The sequence below is a fragment of the Pongo pygmaeus genome, chromosome 21 (assembly GCF_028885625.2).
Source record: "Pongo pygmaeus isolate AG05252 chromosome 21, NHGRI_mPonPyg2-v2.0_pri, whole genome shotgun sequence".
NCBI lineage: Eukaryota > Metazoa > Chordata > Mammalia > Primates > Hominidae > Pongo > Pongo pygmaeus.
The window spans coordinates 20591253-20605269 of record NC_072394.2 but is presented as its reverse complement, the minus strand read 5'-3'; the positions used below and the strand labels follow the sequence as shown (position 1 = coordinate 20605269).

Here is a 14017-nt window from a genome sequence, read left to right as displayed (position 1 = left end):
GTCCAGAAATAAACCAATACATCTATGATCAATTAATTTTCAACAAGGGTGCCAAGATCATTAATTGGAAAAAAGTCTCTTCGACAAATAATTCTGGGGCAACTGTATATCCACATGCAAAAGAATGACTATGCTGCATACTGTATACAAAGATTAACTCAAAGTGGATCAAAGACCTAAACACAAGAGCTAAGACTGTAAAACTTTTAGGAGAAAAATGTAGGGATAAATCTTCATAATTTTGAATTTGGCAATATAATCTTAGCTATGACACAGATGACAAAAGAAAAGCTAGATAAACTGCAACCCACCAAAATTAAAAACTTTTGTGCATCAAAGAACACTTTCAAGAAGCGAAAAGAAAATCTGCAGGATGAGAGAAAATATTTGCAAATTATATGTGTAAGAAGGGCTTACTTTCCAGAACATATAAACAACTCTCAGAACTTAAAAAACCCAATTAAAAAATGGTGATACTTTGAGACTATGTAAATATCTTCTTACTCAACGTTCCACCCATTAATTTTAGCATCCATTGTTGATTTTTGCCTAAAAAATGGGATTTTTACATCAATCTCTAATTCTGTTTTTTTTTTTCCAGATTGTATTTCCAATTCAAAAGATCCAAAGAGCTCTGTGTTCTCCAACAAAGTGTAAAGTGCAGCCTTTGCTTGTTTTAAAGTGTCCCATGAGAACAGGCAAAGCAGCCAGGCTTAATATTCCCTGTTTGCAGAAAAGAAAAACACATCTTGCAGACTCATGGGCTTAAAGCCAGCTTGTGTTTTGTAATTTGCCCTTCACCTTCTTAGACCTGGAGGGGCACATTGATGATTTGGTGATTTAAAAAATAAAAAAGGGCCGGGCGCAGTGGCTCACACCTGTAATCCCAGCACTTTGGGACGCCGAGGTGGGTGGATCACGAGGTCAGGAGATCGAGAGCATCCTGGCTAACACGGTGAAATCCCTTCTCTACTAAAAATACAAAAAATTAGCCGGGTGCAGTGGCGGGCACCTGTAGTCCCAGCTATTCGGGAGGCTGAGGCAGGAGAATGGTGTGAACCCAGGGGGTGGGGCCTGCAGAGCACCGGGATCGTGCCACTGCACTCCAGCCTGGGCAACAGAGCGAGACTCTGTCTCAAAAATAAAAAAAAAAAAAATTAAAAACAAAAAAGAAAGTAAGGAGGCTCTCTGGACCTCATGGAAGATGACAGGGCCCTGGACCACTTTTACTTATTGAGGTTCCAGGTATATTAGGATATAAATATTATAGCAAAAATGAGTTATAACTATGGTGAAAAAAATGAACTGTGGTTGCCTGTGGGGCTGGACTGGGGGTGAGTTGGGGTGGGACAGGATTGACTGGAAAGGGCCTCCGGGCTTCTGAGGGCATGAATCCTGTGCATCTTGATAGGGTACGCATTTCCAAACTCACAGAAGGTGAGCTTTTGAGTGGATGTGACATTCTATATAAGTTTTATCCCCAAATCCCCATAAATGTGGCTGGTAATAGTATGCACGCTGAGGTGTTTAGAGGCAAAGCACCCCGATGCCAGCAACTTCATGTGAAATGCACTACAAATGTGATAGACTGTGTGAAAGGAAAATGAATCTTGAGATCCCAAATTCACAATGCCAAAGGGAAGAGTGAAGCTGGAATCCGGATCATGTAAACCTGCCTCCCGTTTTCTTCCTAAATAAGACAGCAATGAAGATAAAACAAAGCTACATGCCTCCCTTACAATTTGCCCACTAGGAAATTCCTTGTGTTCCCCAAGATCTTTACCCTGAAACAGTTCTGTTGAATTTCCCCCTGGCAATGTAAATTGATGGCTTATCTTCACAGGTGTGGTACAAAGGACAGAACTCAAGTTCATCTTGCTGCTCACTGATACAAATGCATATCTGATTGCTTCCTCTGCCCTATGTCTATTTTATTTCACGTAAAAATGTAGAATCACTGAGCTACATGAATGCATAAGTGCCTGTTTCTCTGTCCTCCTCTCACATGTAAGGCTGATCAAAGGCTCAGAAGAATACAACCATTTGCCTCTTATCTACCCACACCTTTAAAAAATTTCCTTCTCTTTCTCCAATACCCACTCTTTTCCTTTTAAATATTGAAATCCCCAGACCCTCTTCAGGAAAGGTATGGATCACAGTTTTTCCCATGGATCTATGGTCTTTCCTGGGCATGTCCTTAACCTTGGCAAGTAAACGTCCTAAAAAGATTGAGGCTTGCCTCAGTCATGTTCTTTGATTTACAATTGATAGCATTAATTGTAGAAGGTATGTGGTAGATCTATGGGGATTCATTGTAAATACTATCAATTCTATACATTTGAAATTTTAAATAATAGCTGGGGAGAAAATGAGTTACCAAAAGTTATCGTAAATTTTAGTTGTTCGCATTTATTTTATTTATTTTTTTGAGGTGGAGTTTTTCTCTTTTTGCCCAGGCTGGAGTGTAAAGGCGTGATCTCTGCTTACTGCAGCCTCCTCCTCCTGGGTTCAAGCGATTCTCCTGCCTCAGGCATGCACCACCAAGCCCAGATAATTTTTTATATTTTTAGTAGAGATGGGGTTTCACCATGTTGGCTAGGCCCATCTCAAACTCCTGACTTCAGGTGATCCACCCGCCTCAGCCTCCCAAAGTACTGGATTACAGGCGTGAGCCACCATGCCTGGTCTAGTTGTTTGCATTTAATGAGTAATGAATGCCTTTAATATACCAAAATACAGTGCAAAGAAGTTGTACCATTCCCAAGATAATTGTTGAGTTTATTAAAAATATTAATAGTGTCAAAGGTGTGGTTTATTCATGGGACACAAGTTTTTTTGTTTTTTGTTTTTTGTTTTTTTTGAGACAGTTTCACTCTGTCACCCAAGCTAGAGTGCAGTGGTGCGATCTCGGCTCATTGCAACCTCCACCTCCTGGGTTCAAGCAATTCTGCCTCAGCGTCCTGAGTAGCTGGGATTACAGGTGCCTGCCACCACTCCTGGCTAATTTTTGTATTTTTAGTAGAGGCGGGGATTTCACCATGTTGGCCAGGCTGGTCTTGAACTCCTGACCTCAGGTGATCCACCCACCTTGGCCTCCCAAAGTGCTGGGATTACAGGTGTGAGCCACTGTGCCCAGCTAAGACACAAGTTTAAAGTTGTATAAAGGACTTTAACATTTTAAAATTCTGACAGTGTAACTCAGAATTGCACTGTTTTATACCAGCAGAGACTTTTATATAAACTTTGGAGATCTCTCCGAAGTCTGAATTTTTTGAGGCCTCAGATAACATGGCTCTTGTGTCCCACGAGCTCTGATGTTGGCAGTTGATTGTAAGTGGGCTCCCACCACGTTGCACAGAGCAGAAGCAATGCCAGGATGCAGTTTGTACATATGGGACCCCTGATTTGTCGCCTGGCTCACTCAAAGGCCCGACGGCACTCTCCTGTGCCTGCAAATGACAAAGCTTTAGCATTCACCAAGCAGGAGGTGACAGGTCTTTCCCATCTCTTTCTATTCATGGCTTCAAATTAATAATTAGTCGCCTGAAAAATGAGCCAATCTGTCTCATGGAGGGTAAGAACCATGAGCCAAGGCAATTAGTGTCTTGGTTCTGGCTGCCTTGGGAATTTAGTTTAGTCACACAGCCCATTTAAGGTTTCCAAATCTTGTTGTCTCCTGAAGAGGGAAATCATGATTGTTAAATGAGGGGACCCCCCCCAGGGACCCATATGTTGAGGATGTGCTGCGTCCTGGGCTGGCCTGGGGCACAGGGCCGGGCACCTTTTGTCGCGTCCACATGCCTGCTCTATTCTTCTCCAGGACTCAGCAGCTGGCTCCAGGCAGCACAGCCCTTAACCACCCGCGGAGGGAGTGGCCACTGCCCCCAAATAGTTGCACACTTGAGCAGGCCTTTTGTCTGCTTAGAAGACATTCCAACTGCCCATAAGCAGTTGGCCTTCGCACAAAAGAGGATGTCCATGGAGGAGGGCAGTCTGTCTGTGCAGCATATTGTTGAGTGATTGTGAATCTGCAAGCCTGCAGTTTGTAAGTCATCCCCAGCATGGAAGGTGGGCATGGAACGGATGCAAGGCTGGGGAGGACAGAGGCTGAGGAGAGGGCTCAAGGAGAGGATTAAACCAGACAATTTAATTAGGGAGATGTGAAGAGTCACAGAATCAAGATATTGGGGCTCCAGGGGGAACTTAAGGAATGATCTAGGTCTTTTCTCTCTCAGGAACCATTCAAGTCTGATGATACTGAATCCTCTTTTATTTATTTGTACTTACTATTTTCTTTAGAGACAGGGTCTCACTCTGTTGCCGAGCTGCAGTGCAGTGGTGCAATCATAGCGCACTGCAGCCTTGACCTCCTAGGCTTAAGCAATCCTCTCGCCTTCGCCTCCTGAGTAGCTGGGACTACAGGCGTGCTCTCCCTTACTCAGCTAATTTATTTTTATTTTTTGTAGATACGGGTCTCACTATGTTGCCCAGGCAGGTCTTGAACTCCTGGCCTCAAGTAATCCTCCCACCTCGGCTTCCCAAAGTGCTGGGATTACAGGTGTGAGGCACGGCACCCAGCAGAATTCTCTTTCAGAGAAAATTCCAAGGCCTGGATTTAACAACTGTTGCTGGGAGAAAGTTCTTTGAATCATTCTGATTAACAAATCTGCTTCTCCTTTCACAAGTGGCCATCGAGAACAGCTGGTTTTCTGTCTAAGAGGCTTCCGAGATTTGAAAACCGGTGGCTAATGATGACAACAGCAACAGCACAGAGCACAGAAAACTCCACAGGCCTGGGCTCGGCTCATCGCACAGCCTCCATCTCTGGATGCCCTGTGAGGGTTCTGTTATAATCCACATTTTAGAGATGAGGAAACTGAGGCTTAAAAGGGCTGAGTGACCAGCCCATTGACACAGCGATTCGAACTTAGGCTGGCCCATCCCAGACCTGGACTGCCCACCTCTCTCCCCTTTCGCAGCAGACCTGGCTGCCAGCTTTCGTCCTTCCTCTGCGGGGTTTGGTTTTTCCCTCCTCTCTTCCCCAGGCGGTCCTGGGCACTGCCTCGAGTCTCACAGTGTGCAGGGCCAGGCAGACGAGCTGCTGACTGCAGCTTCGCTGTAATCTACGGACTCTAACCACAGCTCAGCTCGCACGGGGCTGGCACAGCAAACACGTGCGCACTGGGATGGGTGGAGAACCGAGTGACACCAGCAAAGAGCCAGGGGGAGCCAGGAAAAGCTCGAAAATCAGCGTAACACTGTTGGAGATGAGGGAGCACAGCACAATTTTGAGAGCCAAACAAAGGCGGGGCACAGAGCTGTTGCCTCGAGATGTGGCCTCAGAAGGTCTTGTCGAGGCGAGTGATGAAAGGGAGGAGGTTCCCGGGGATACTGGAGCCGGAAGACGCGGCGAGGGTCCGGGTTAGCAAACGGGGCAGAGTCAGAGGCCCAGGACGCCGGGCCCTGGGGGCGCTGTCGCGGGGCGACGGCGGAGGCCGGGGTGGTGGGCGCCCTGGGGTGGGGGGAGACGGGAGTGCTCTCCCAGGTGGGCTTGGAGGGGCCCCGGCCCAGACACCCAGGGCCAGCCGGCGCACCCGCATGATGTTCTGAAAGCGTCCCCGCAGCCTGGTCGGTGGCTGGGGGAAGCTGGGCGTGGTTAGCCTGGCAGCCTGGCTTTGCGGACTTACCTCCGGGCCTCGTCCTCCAGTGCCTTCCCTCCCCAACTGAGGGGCTTGACTGCACCCGCACGCGGTTTTCCAGGAGCAGCGATCCCGGAGTGGACTCTCCCGCATCCGGGGGGACATCAGCACTCTCGACTCCCCCATAGGACACACTCACTGAGGTCACGCGAACCAAAACCAAATGACCCACCACCACGACAGCCGCATCGTTTCCCCTGGTGATTTAAAGGAAGGGTTTTTAGTGGTTTGTCCGGGAGGTTTTAGAGTGAGAGAATGAAGGTGGTGAGGCCCGAGGGAGGGAGGCGCATGGAAGCCGCCGCCTCTGACTGTCCCAGGGTGTGCCCAGGCCCAGAGATGATGTCCAGGCCCCTGAAGGGAGTGAAGCGGAGGCCTTGCTGGAGGCGAAGGTCAGCGCGGCCTGATTAGCTCCCCACGGTGACTTGGGAGGTGACTCGGGAATCCGGGCCCTCTTCTACCTGTGGCGCCGTCCAGCCCTGGTCCCCCAGGCTGTGGCTGCAGCCAGTGCGTGTAAACAGAAGAACCCCGTGATGATTTTTCCTTGGGGGAGATAAACCCATGGAGGGGTCTGGAGCCACAGGGACGGTGAGTGGCATGCAGGATCTAAAGCTGCAGAGCAGAGAGGTGAAGACAGTCTCCCTCCTCCGTGGTCCCTGGATCTGGAGAAGCATGGAATGTGCCCGGAGTCTCTGGTGCCCATGAGGCGTTGTTGGGGCAGGAGGTAGAAAGGTGGCATCAGTGGATGGGTGGCGTCCCGTGTCCTGTAGCCGTCACAGGGGCCAGTATCAAAATGGAACCCACGAGGAACCCAACATTCCCAACAACTGAGGGTATTAGCATTGTGTTTAAACGTTTTGGGTCTGAATCAGACAGTGCAGGGTTCCAGCGCCAGCTTGGTCAGTTTTAAATGGATTCTCTGCAAAGCAGTCCCGATGGGTAGGATTGGGTGCAGGTGGTGAATGTGGTCCTGGGAGGCAGCTGCGGGGAGGGGATGTGAGAGGGAGGGAAGCCAGACCGGGAGTGTGCGTTGACACAGGTTTCCACTGTGGGCAGCAGGGGCTCACACCTGCTAGGGACCCCCAGGACCATATGCGGATCATGCCTCAGCATTGTCTTGCCTGGCAGGTGGGGAAGCTGGGGTCTTGATCCACTAGCACTAAGCGGCTGAGGCTGCCCCGGTAGTGTTAGCCACTTGGCCCTCCCACCTGCCCTCATGTGGGCTTGGTTGGGTTCCTGGGCAGAGAATGCCTCAGAGACTCGCAGTTGCTCTGTTGGGAGGATGGGGCAGCTGCCCTGGACCCTGCCTCCCACACTGCCCATCCTCTCAGTTTCTCCTTACATGCTGGCAGGATTTTGAGAGCTTTGCCCAGGGGTAATGTGGCCTGGCGTGGCCTCTGCCTTCTTGTGTGGGGCTCCCCGGTCGTGGAGTGTGCATTGCCGGTGGTGAGCCAGCGCGCAGGGGCCTGGACCAGCGATGCATGGGGGCCAATGAGGGAATTCTCCCCTTCCTCCCCGGGACCATTCTCAGACACACTCCCAAAGGCCGAGGGAGTGTGACTCAATATCCCACCCCAGCTCTGTCAGCTCTGCCTCCCCAGCCTTACTCCTGCCCCCTGGGGTCCCTCCGGGGTTGACTGCGGGCATCTGGCTGGGGTCAGGCTCTGCTCTCTGGGGACGGGCTGCTGTGATGACAGTGCTGAGCTGTTTGCATTGGTGCCAGACTAAGGGAGACCTTCCGGAACAGTGTGGGTGTGGCTTTGTGGGCATGCAAGGCAGGGCCATGGTCTTAGCTGCATCAGCACTGTGCAGCAGGGTGAGAAACGATGGGCGAGGCATCCAACCCTTCAAGTGCATCAACAACATCCCCACATCCAGTTGTAGTCAGAGAGCAAAACTGTCGAGGACAGTGGCTGGACAGGCACAGGGAAAGTCCAGGAAGGTGTCACCCACTGATTTCTTCTCTCCATGCTGGGGATCATGGCCACAGTAGGGACCAGTACCAGAGCTCCTGGGCATCCCCAGCAGTTCCTTGCTAAGGGGATCTTGGGGGCAAGTCCAGGGAGAGCTCTGACCTCAACACTGGGGCAGAACACTTGGGATCCACCTACAGTACCTTGTGATGTTCTAAGTACCATCAAAAAGGTAAAAAAGAAACAGATTCAGCCAAATAACTAGTTGTTTTTTTCTGTGCTGTTATTGCGAAGTGTTAACTATTTTTTAAACTTCATATTTTGAAATAATTTTAGATTTATAGATGAGTTGCAGGCATAGTACAAAGTTCCCAAATACCCTTTACCCAGTTTCCCCAAATGTTAGCAACTTATATAGCTATGTGACATTGATCCAAACTAAGAATTCACCCTTGTGCAATGCCATTTACTAAATGACAGACTTCAGTTGGGTTTCACCAGTATTTCCACGAATGTAATTTTTCTATTTCGGAATTGAATCCAGGATGCCCTGCAATATTTAGTCATCATGTCTCTCTCCTTAATCTTTCATTTGTCACTCAGTCTTTCCTTGTTTTTCATGACTTTGAACCTTACAACTGTACATTTACTAACTTAAAAACTGAGTTGGCTGAAAACTAGGTTGGTGGTTTTATTTCTGGGACTGTGCAGACACAGCGATGATTTGGTCATTCTGGTACAGGACAGCCAAGGACATCTACGGTTTTCCTGGGCATGGTGCAGTGCTCAAGATTTCCAAAGCCAAACTGCATGTCACAGTTCTATGTACATGTGCCTCGATGCACTTCTTGTTGGACTGGTGCTCCTGTGAAAACAGACAGCAGTAGGGTGCTAGGACTGCAGCTGAACTTGGTGATGGTTGTCCTGAATGCTTGTGCTTTGGTAGAAAGGACACATTTGAGTCCCCACAAACCTACTTACTCCAGCATGACGCAATGTGGCTCTCCCTCCTCCCTCCTCTCTCTTCCTTGCGCTTGCATGGCTTGGCCCATCTCCTCCTAGAGGATTCCCTCTTGGCTTACGCTCCCCTGCAGATATCCAACTAGTGGCTCCATGCCAGTCTGGGCTGTGTGTGATGTTCCCTTCTGGGCCTTATCACCCTGCCATACACAGGCGTCCAGGCCTGCCTGTGCCCCCTGCACAGATGTAGCCTCATGGCACTGACCGAGAGCAGCTCTTTGGGTTGCAGAATTGATTCCTCTATCTCCTTTTGGAGTAAGTGTTGCTCTCCACATGGATGGTAATCAGATTTTCTCTCCCTTTGATTTTATGTTCATTCATGTTTGTTCCACCCAGATTCGCAAAGGAATTATTTATTTGTCTTTAGAGTTCGGTAATTTTTTTTTTTTCTTTTTCTTTTTTTCTTTTTTCTTTTTTTTCTTTTATTATTATTATTATTATTATTATTATTATTATTATACTTTAGGTTTTATGGTACATGTGCGCAATGTGCAGGTAAGTTACATACGTATACATGAGCCATGTAATTTTCCTAGCCTATGTCTTGGTGCTGGTCCTTTTGGGTTGATATTCTCAGGTACTCACTGTGCTCTTTCAGAATGTAGTTTCAACTCTTTTTTTTGTTTGTTTGTTTTGTTTTGTTTTCTAAATCTAAATTATGGGAAAGTTTTTTTTTTTTTTTGCCATTGCAGAGTTCAGTATTTGTTCTGCTATTTTACTTCAGGTTTTTTCTCTAGATACTTTATTACCTATATGCTGAATCTTTTTTGCCTACTTGTCATTTTTTATTTTTTCCTTTTTATTTTTTCCTTTATGTCTTTATGACGAAAACAAATTTCTCCTGTTTCTCTCAATGCGTTATTTGCCCTTGTGTTCCTTCCAGTTTAGCCCTCATTTCTGAGATGATTTTCATTTGTCCTGAATTCTTTCCCAAGTCATCTTTTTTCCAGGTTTCCCTTGCTTCCGTCTTCTCCCTCCACACAGACGCTGGTATCACGCAGGGCTGTGGCCATGGTGGTCGCCCCCACTTGCTTGTACGTAGGGCCTAGAGGGTAGGGACTGTATCATCTAGTTTTGTTGTTTTTGGCCATTTGCCCATGTGTTTTTGGTTTTACTATCTAATTTCCATGTTATTTTTGTGTAGGATTCAAGGAGATTCAAAACCCATGTCACTGCTGCCATCTTCCTAGAATCCCCTTAAATCCTCATGGATTTGCTGACAATGGCAGCATCCTGAAAGCATCCCTATGCTAGGGTGGCTGCAGTAACAGGTACAATGAGAAATGATGGTGAGTCCCATAAATGCCCTCAATTTGACTTCCTCCCAGTACAACCTGACAGCAAAGATGTGCAGGAGGGAAGTTAGAATGGTCTCAAATGACTGTGTTTATAGTTTACTGTTGCAAATTTCACAAAAACATATGACCACATGAACACATTCCAAGGGCCCCTCCCAAGACCTTGGAAAGGGCAGCTGTCCACCATTTTGATAAAGATTAAGTAGATCAGGGTGTATCCATAAGATGTAATGGTATGCAGCCATGGAAAATAATCTTTCTGAATTTAAAAATAATCTTTTCATAATAATGAATGTGCATTGTAGAAAATTAGAAAATATAGGTAATAAAGCATAAAGAAAATAAGAAAATAACAATATATCTGCCACCCAGAGGTTATCACTAATACCTTAGCATATATCCTTCCACATTTTGACATACTTTGACAATGTTGCATGCAAAGGGGAAAAAAAAATCAGTACAAGTTGCACCTACAATGTGATATTGGGTTGTGAAATTATGTATGTTTTGAAAAGTATTAAAATACAATAGACCAAAAATGTTAACAGGGCTTATTTGTGGATCATAGGCTTAGTGGTGATTGTTATTTTCTTATTTCCTATATTTTCCACCACAGGAATGCAGACTTTTATAATCGTTAAAAATGAATTATTTAAAAAAGTAATTATGGTGATTTCAGAAGTGAGGTTTGGTTGTGAGTGTGTGTGAAATCGGATGAACAGCTTATTTTGTGTCTGCTGATTATGTGTCTGCATTATGTTGTTTCAGGTTCTCCCCACTCCAAAAAAAATCAAATCAGATTGTGAATTTATTCCCTGACATTAACACGTGGCATTACAGGAGCATGTACATCACATGGTCAATTTATTGGCATGAGGATTATGTCATCAGGGAATAAATGGGAAATTCTCAAGGTACTTTGCTCCAGTAATCAGGACTTTATTTATCTCTAAGCTAAAAGAGGGGATTGAATTCTTTAATGATGATCAGAAAATGCTTTTAGGAAGATTCCTTTCCTATTAAACAATTTCTTAAAGTTGCAGTAAATGTTGTGCGGCTTGTCTATGCCCAAGGCTTGGCAGCACACTTTCCTTTGTCTTCAAAACCATGGGAAAGAATGTCACAGGAGTCGTGGAGGAAAAATAATTACAAAGAGGAAAAGGTTGATCAAGGGACAGTTAATGTTACTGATAACATATCGGTAAGGTTCTCCAGGCCCAATTCTTTTTGGGGGACTTTGGCTCCCCAAGCAAATGCCATTTGGTGATATGGCTCCCAGCACTGGCCACCTGAATGTTCCCTACACTACTGGAGAAATTTAGGCCTAAATTAAAATCAGAGTCATGCAACTTGATTATATTTTGGCAGTTTGATTTAAGTGCAAGTTCTTTGAAATGTAAGAGTGTGGTTGGTTTTTAGTGATGTAAACTAAAAGTTCTGTTACTTCCAGGTGGCCCAACCCTGGAAGGCCTGTAGGCTTCCAGTGAGAAAACTGGAGACCACACTCACCCGTCCCACTGCCCTTTCTTTGGGGCTGCCTGTGATACTGGGTTATTCCCCTCGCCGCGTTCCACTGTGCTTACCCTGTTGGAATATGATGGTGGACTTGCCAGAGGAGAGGACCATGCTTTTCAGGAACAGCAGCCCCTCCTTCCTGGTTGAGGCAGCCAGCAGGCACTCCTATCCATGAGCCACACCTTAGCTAAGGCAACCCAGTCCAGCTGCGTGCCCTCTCTCTGCTTCTGGGGAGGTTGGAATGACCAGGGGCCATAACTGGTTTCTGGGGGGCCGTAACTGGATCTCTGGATCAAGACCTACTCAGGGGAGAAAGACTGTACTCTGGGTTCCATGTTAGGACTGACGGGTGCATCTTAACTGAGATGCAGACAGTGGACAATTCGAACTCTGACCTGAGAGCAAGCCCCAGCCTTGGTGCTCATAAATGTTCCACACAGGGGAAGCCAAGTTGTGAGCAGTGCACCTTCGCGAGCAAAGCCTCGACTGAAATCTTCCCTAACAATTGGCTGGTCACTCCTGAGCGTAATCTCCCCCTTTCAGAACACTGGGGATGAATTTAGGGACATTGAAGCCTCCTGATGAGAAATAGGTGTCCACTCGCTGGGAGAACTGAAATATCAGGAGATTTCTACACAAATCTCACAGAGTCCTTCTGGCATCCTAGGGGTTTGCTCACATATAAGGGACTTTCTGGTAGGAAGAGAGTCTCTTTACATTCTTTATTATATGGTGGCTTTGTAGAGAGATGGTACAGCTGAAAGATCATGCCCTGTGGGGCCAGGGAGTTGTGTGTGTGTGAATGCTCTGTGACCTTGGGCAAACTACTTAGCCTCTCTGAGCCTTAGCTGCATCAGCTTTGAAAAAGAGGATGATAAAATGGAGTCACCTTATTTGACTTTTATAAATACAATTACATAATTACACAAGTTGTGGGGATGGGAAGAGAGAGTCGGGGAAAGAGAAATGAGAGAGAGAGAGAAAGAGAGAGAATGAATGATAAACAATTTAAACAACAGTGGGGTATGGACCAACACCCAGCCTGGCAAGAGTGAGCCCAGAGAGCCTTCCCTCCCGGCTATTGGCAGCCTCCGCGTGGAAGCCTGTCGTTGCCTTCTTAATGATGAGAGATGTTCTGGGGGCACTCCAGGATTCTTGGACATGGGATCGTCTTCACAGCTGTGTCTATTGAAAGCTGAAATTTCAGTCTCCCCTGCCCCCACCCCCCGCCCCCCGGAGTGGCTTCCCAAGGGAAATACAAGGGCACCTGTGACTGCATGGCTGCTTTCCTTTCCTTTACTCAATGCCATCCTCTGGTGACAGCCATGTCTCATGCCAGGATACATGAGGTGCTCTATAGTAATGTGTTTTCCCTCCTGGGAGGTAATTTTATTTAAATGTGAAGTCAAAAGGATCACTAAATAGAACTGTGAGGCAACCACTCTGGGCACCTGCCTGGTGATATCCACAAGAACTGACCACAGGTACCCCCTGTGCCCAGCAAGTCCTTCGCTGGGCAGTCACGCAACAGGCATGGGGATGTGTGGCCACCAAGCCCTCCAGGGCAGTGCTAGTTGTAATAGTCCCAAATGGGAGAGATGGCAAACGCCCGCCAATGGAGCAGTGTGGATAAATGGATACCGCACAGCAACGGCGATGAGTGAGCCCCAGCACCCATGAGCTCACCAGCGTAATATTGGGTGAAAGAAGCCAGGAGGAAGGGCATTCACATTCTACAATTCCAGCTACACTACGTTTAAATATGGGCAGAGCTAGGCTGTGGTGCTGGAAGCCAGGACAGTGGGATCCTTGCATGGTGGGGGATGGTGCTGGTAGGTTCTGGTAATTTTCTCTTCTTGATCTGGGTGTAAACATTTTGTGAAAAATCAATGAGGTATACATTTATGACTGGCACATTTATGATTTTGTATGAATATTATACTTTCATAAAACTATTTAAAAATATGATTGTGAACCTTTTTTCACCTATTTTCTGCCAATTGGCACCGAATTGCTCGCTAACTAATGAGTGGTGCTGGTTTTGACTTGCTAGCTACACTGTCTTGAGACAGAGAGGGTTTTCTGTGCTTTGTATGACCCCCTCTGGAACCAGGGTGGGACTGGGAACACTCGGAAAACATGTGCTGACAGATGCTGGGCATCCCCGTGCTGGTGGAGGCATGCTCATTCCTCAGCAAAATACCCATGTGGCTTGTTGGCAGGAAAGAGGACAGAAAAGGACAAAGTATTTGTCTCTGCGAGCGTTCCTGCAGCTACCTCACCTTGGCCAAGCCCCCGCCCAGTCCTCTCCTAACGTAAACAGACCAGGGGGCAGAAACTAGTCAGCCAAAGAATTTCCAAGCTAGGGGTTGATAAATGCTTGGATAATTTGCCCATGAACACGTTGGACTCTTTTTCACTTGCCATCATAGGGGGATAAGTACCCCAGTTTTTTTTTTTTTTGGAGAGAATTGAGGGACTGTGCCATTGCGGTGTGGATTTCAAGAGATTTTAAACAGAAGGCAGAGTAACAGTGTGGTTTGGGAAGCTCTAAAGACAGTTGTCCTGGTGCGGT

The 14017-nt window shown here is 46.9% G+C and overlaps 1 long non-coding RNA gene across 2 annotated transcripts; it reads left to right on the top strand.

Annotated features, from left to right (window-relative positions):
- The first annotated feature begins 5296 nt into the window (after nt 1–5296).
- On the top strand, nt 5297–13407 carry LOC129022118 (uncharacterized). 2 transcript variants are annotated; one of them, XR_008496234.2, is made up of 4 exons: nt 5297–5421; nt 9774–9918; nt 10696–10841; nt 11378–13407. It is a non-coding gene; the product is annotated as an uncharacterized LOC129022118 (long non-coding RNA). The 2 variants fall into 2 exon arrangements; XR_008496233.2 differs by lacking the exon at nt 5297–5421 and adding an exon at nt 6052–6284.
- Nucleotides 13408–14017: the final 610 nt, after the last annotated feature.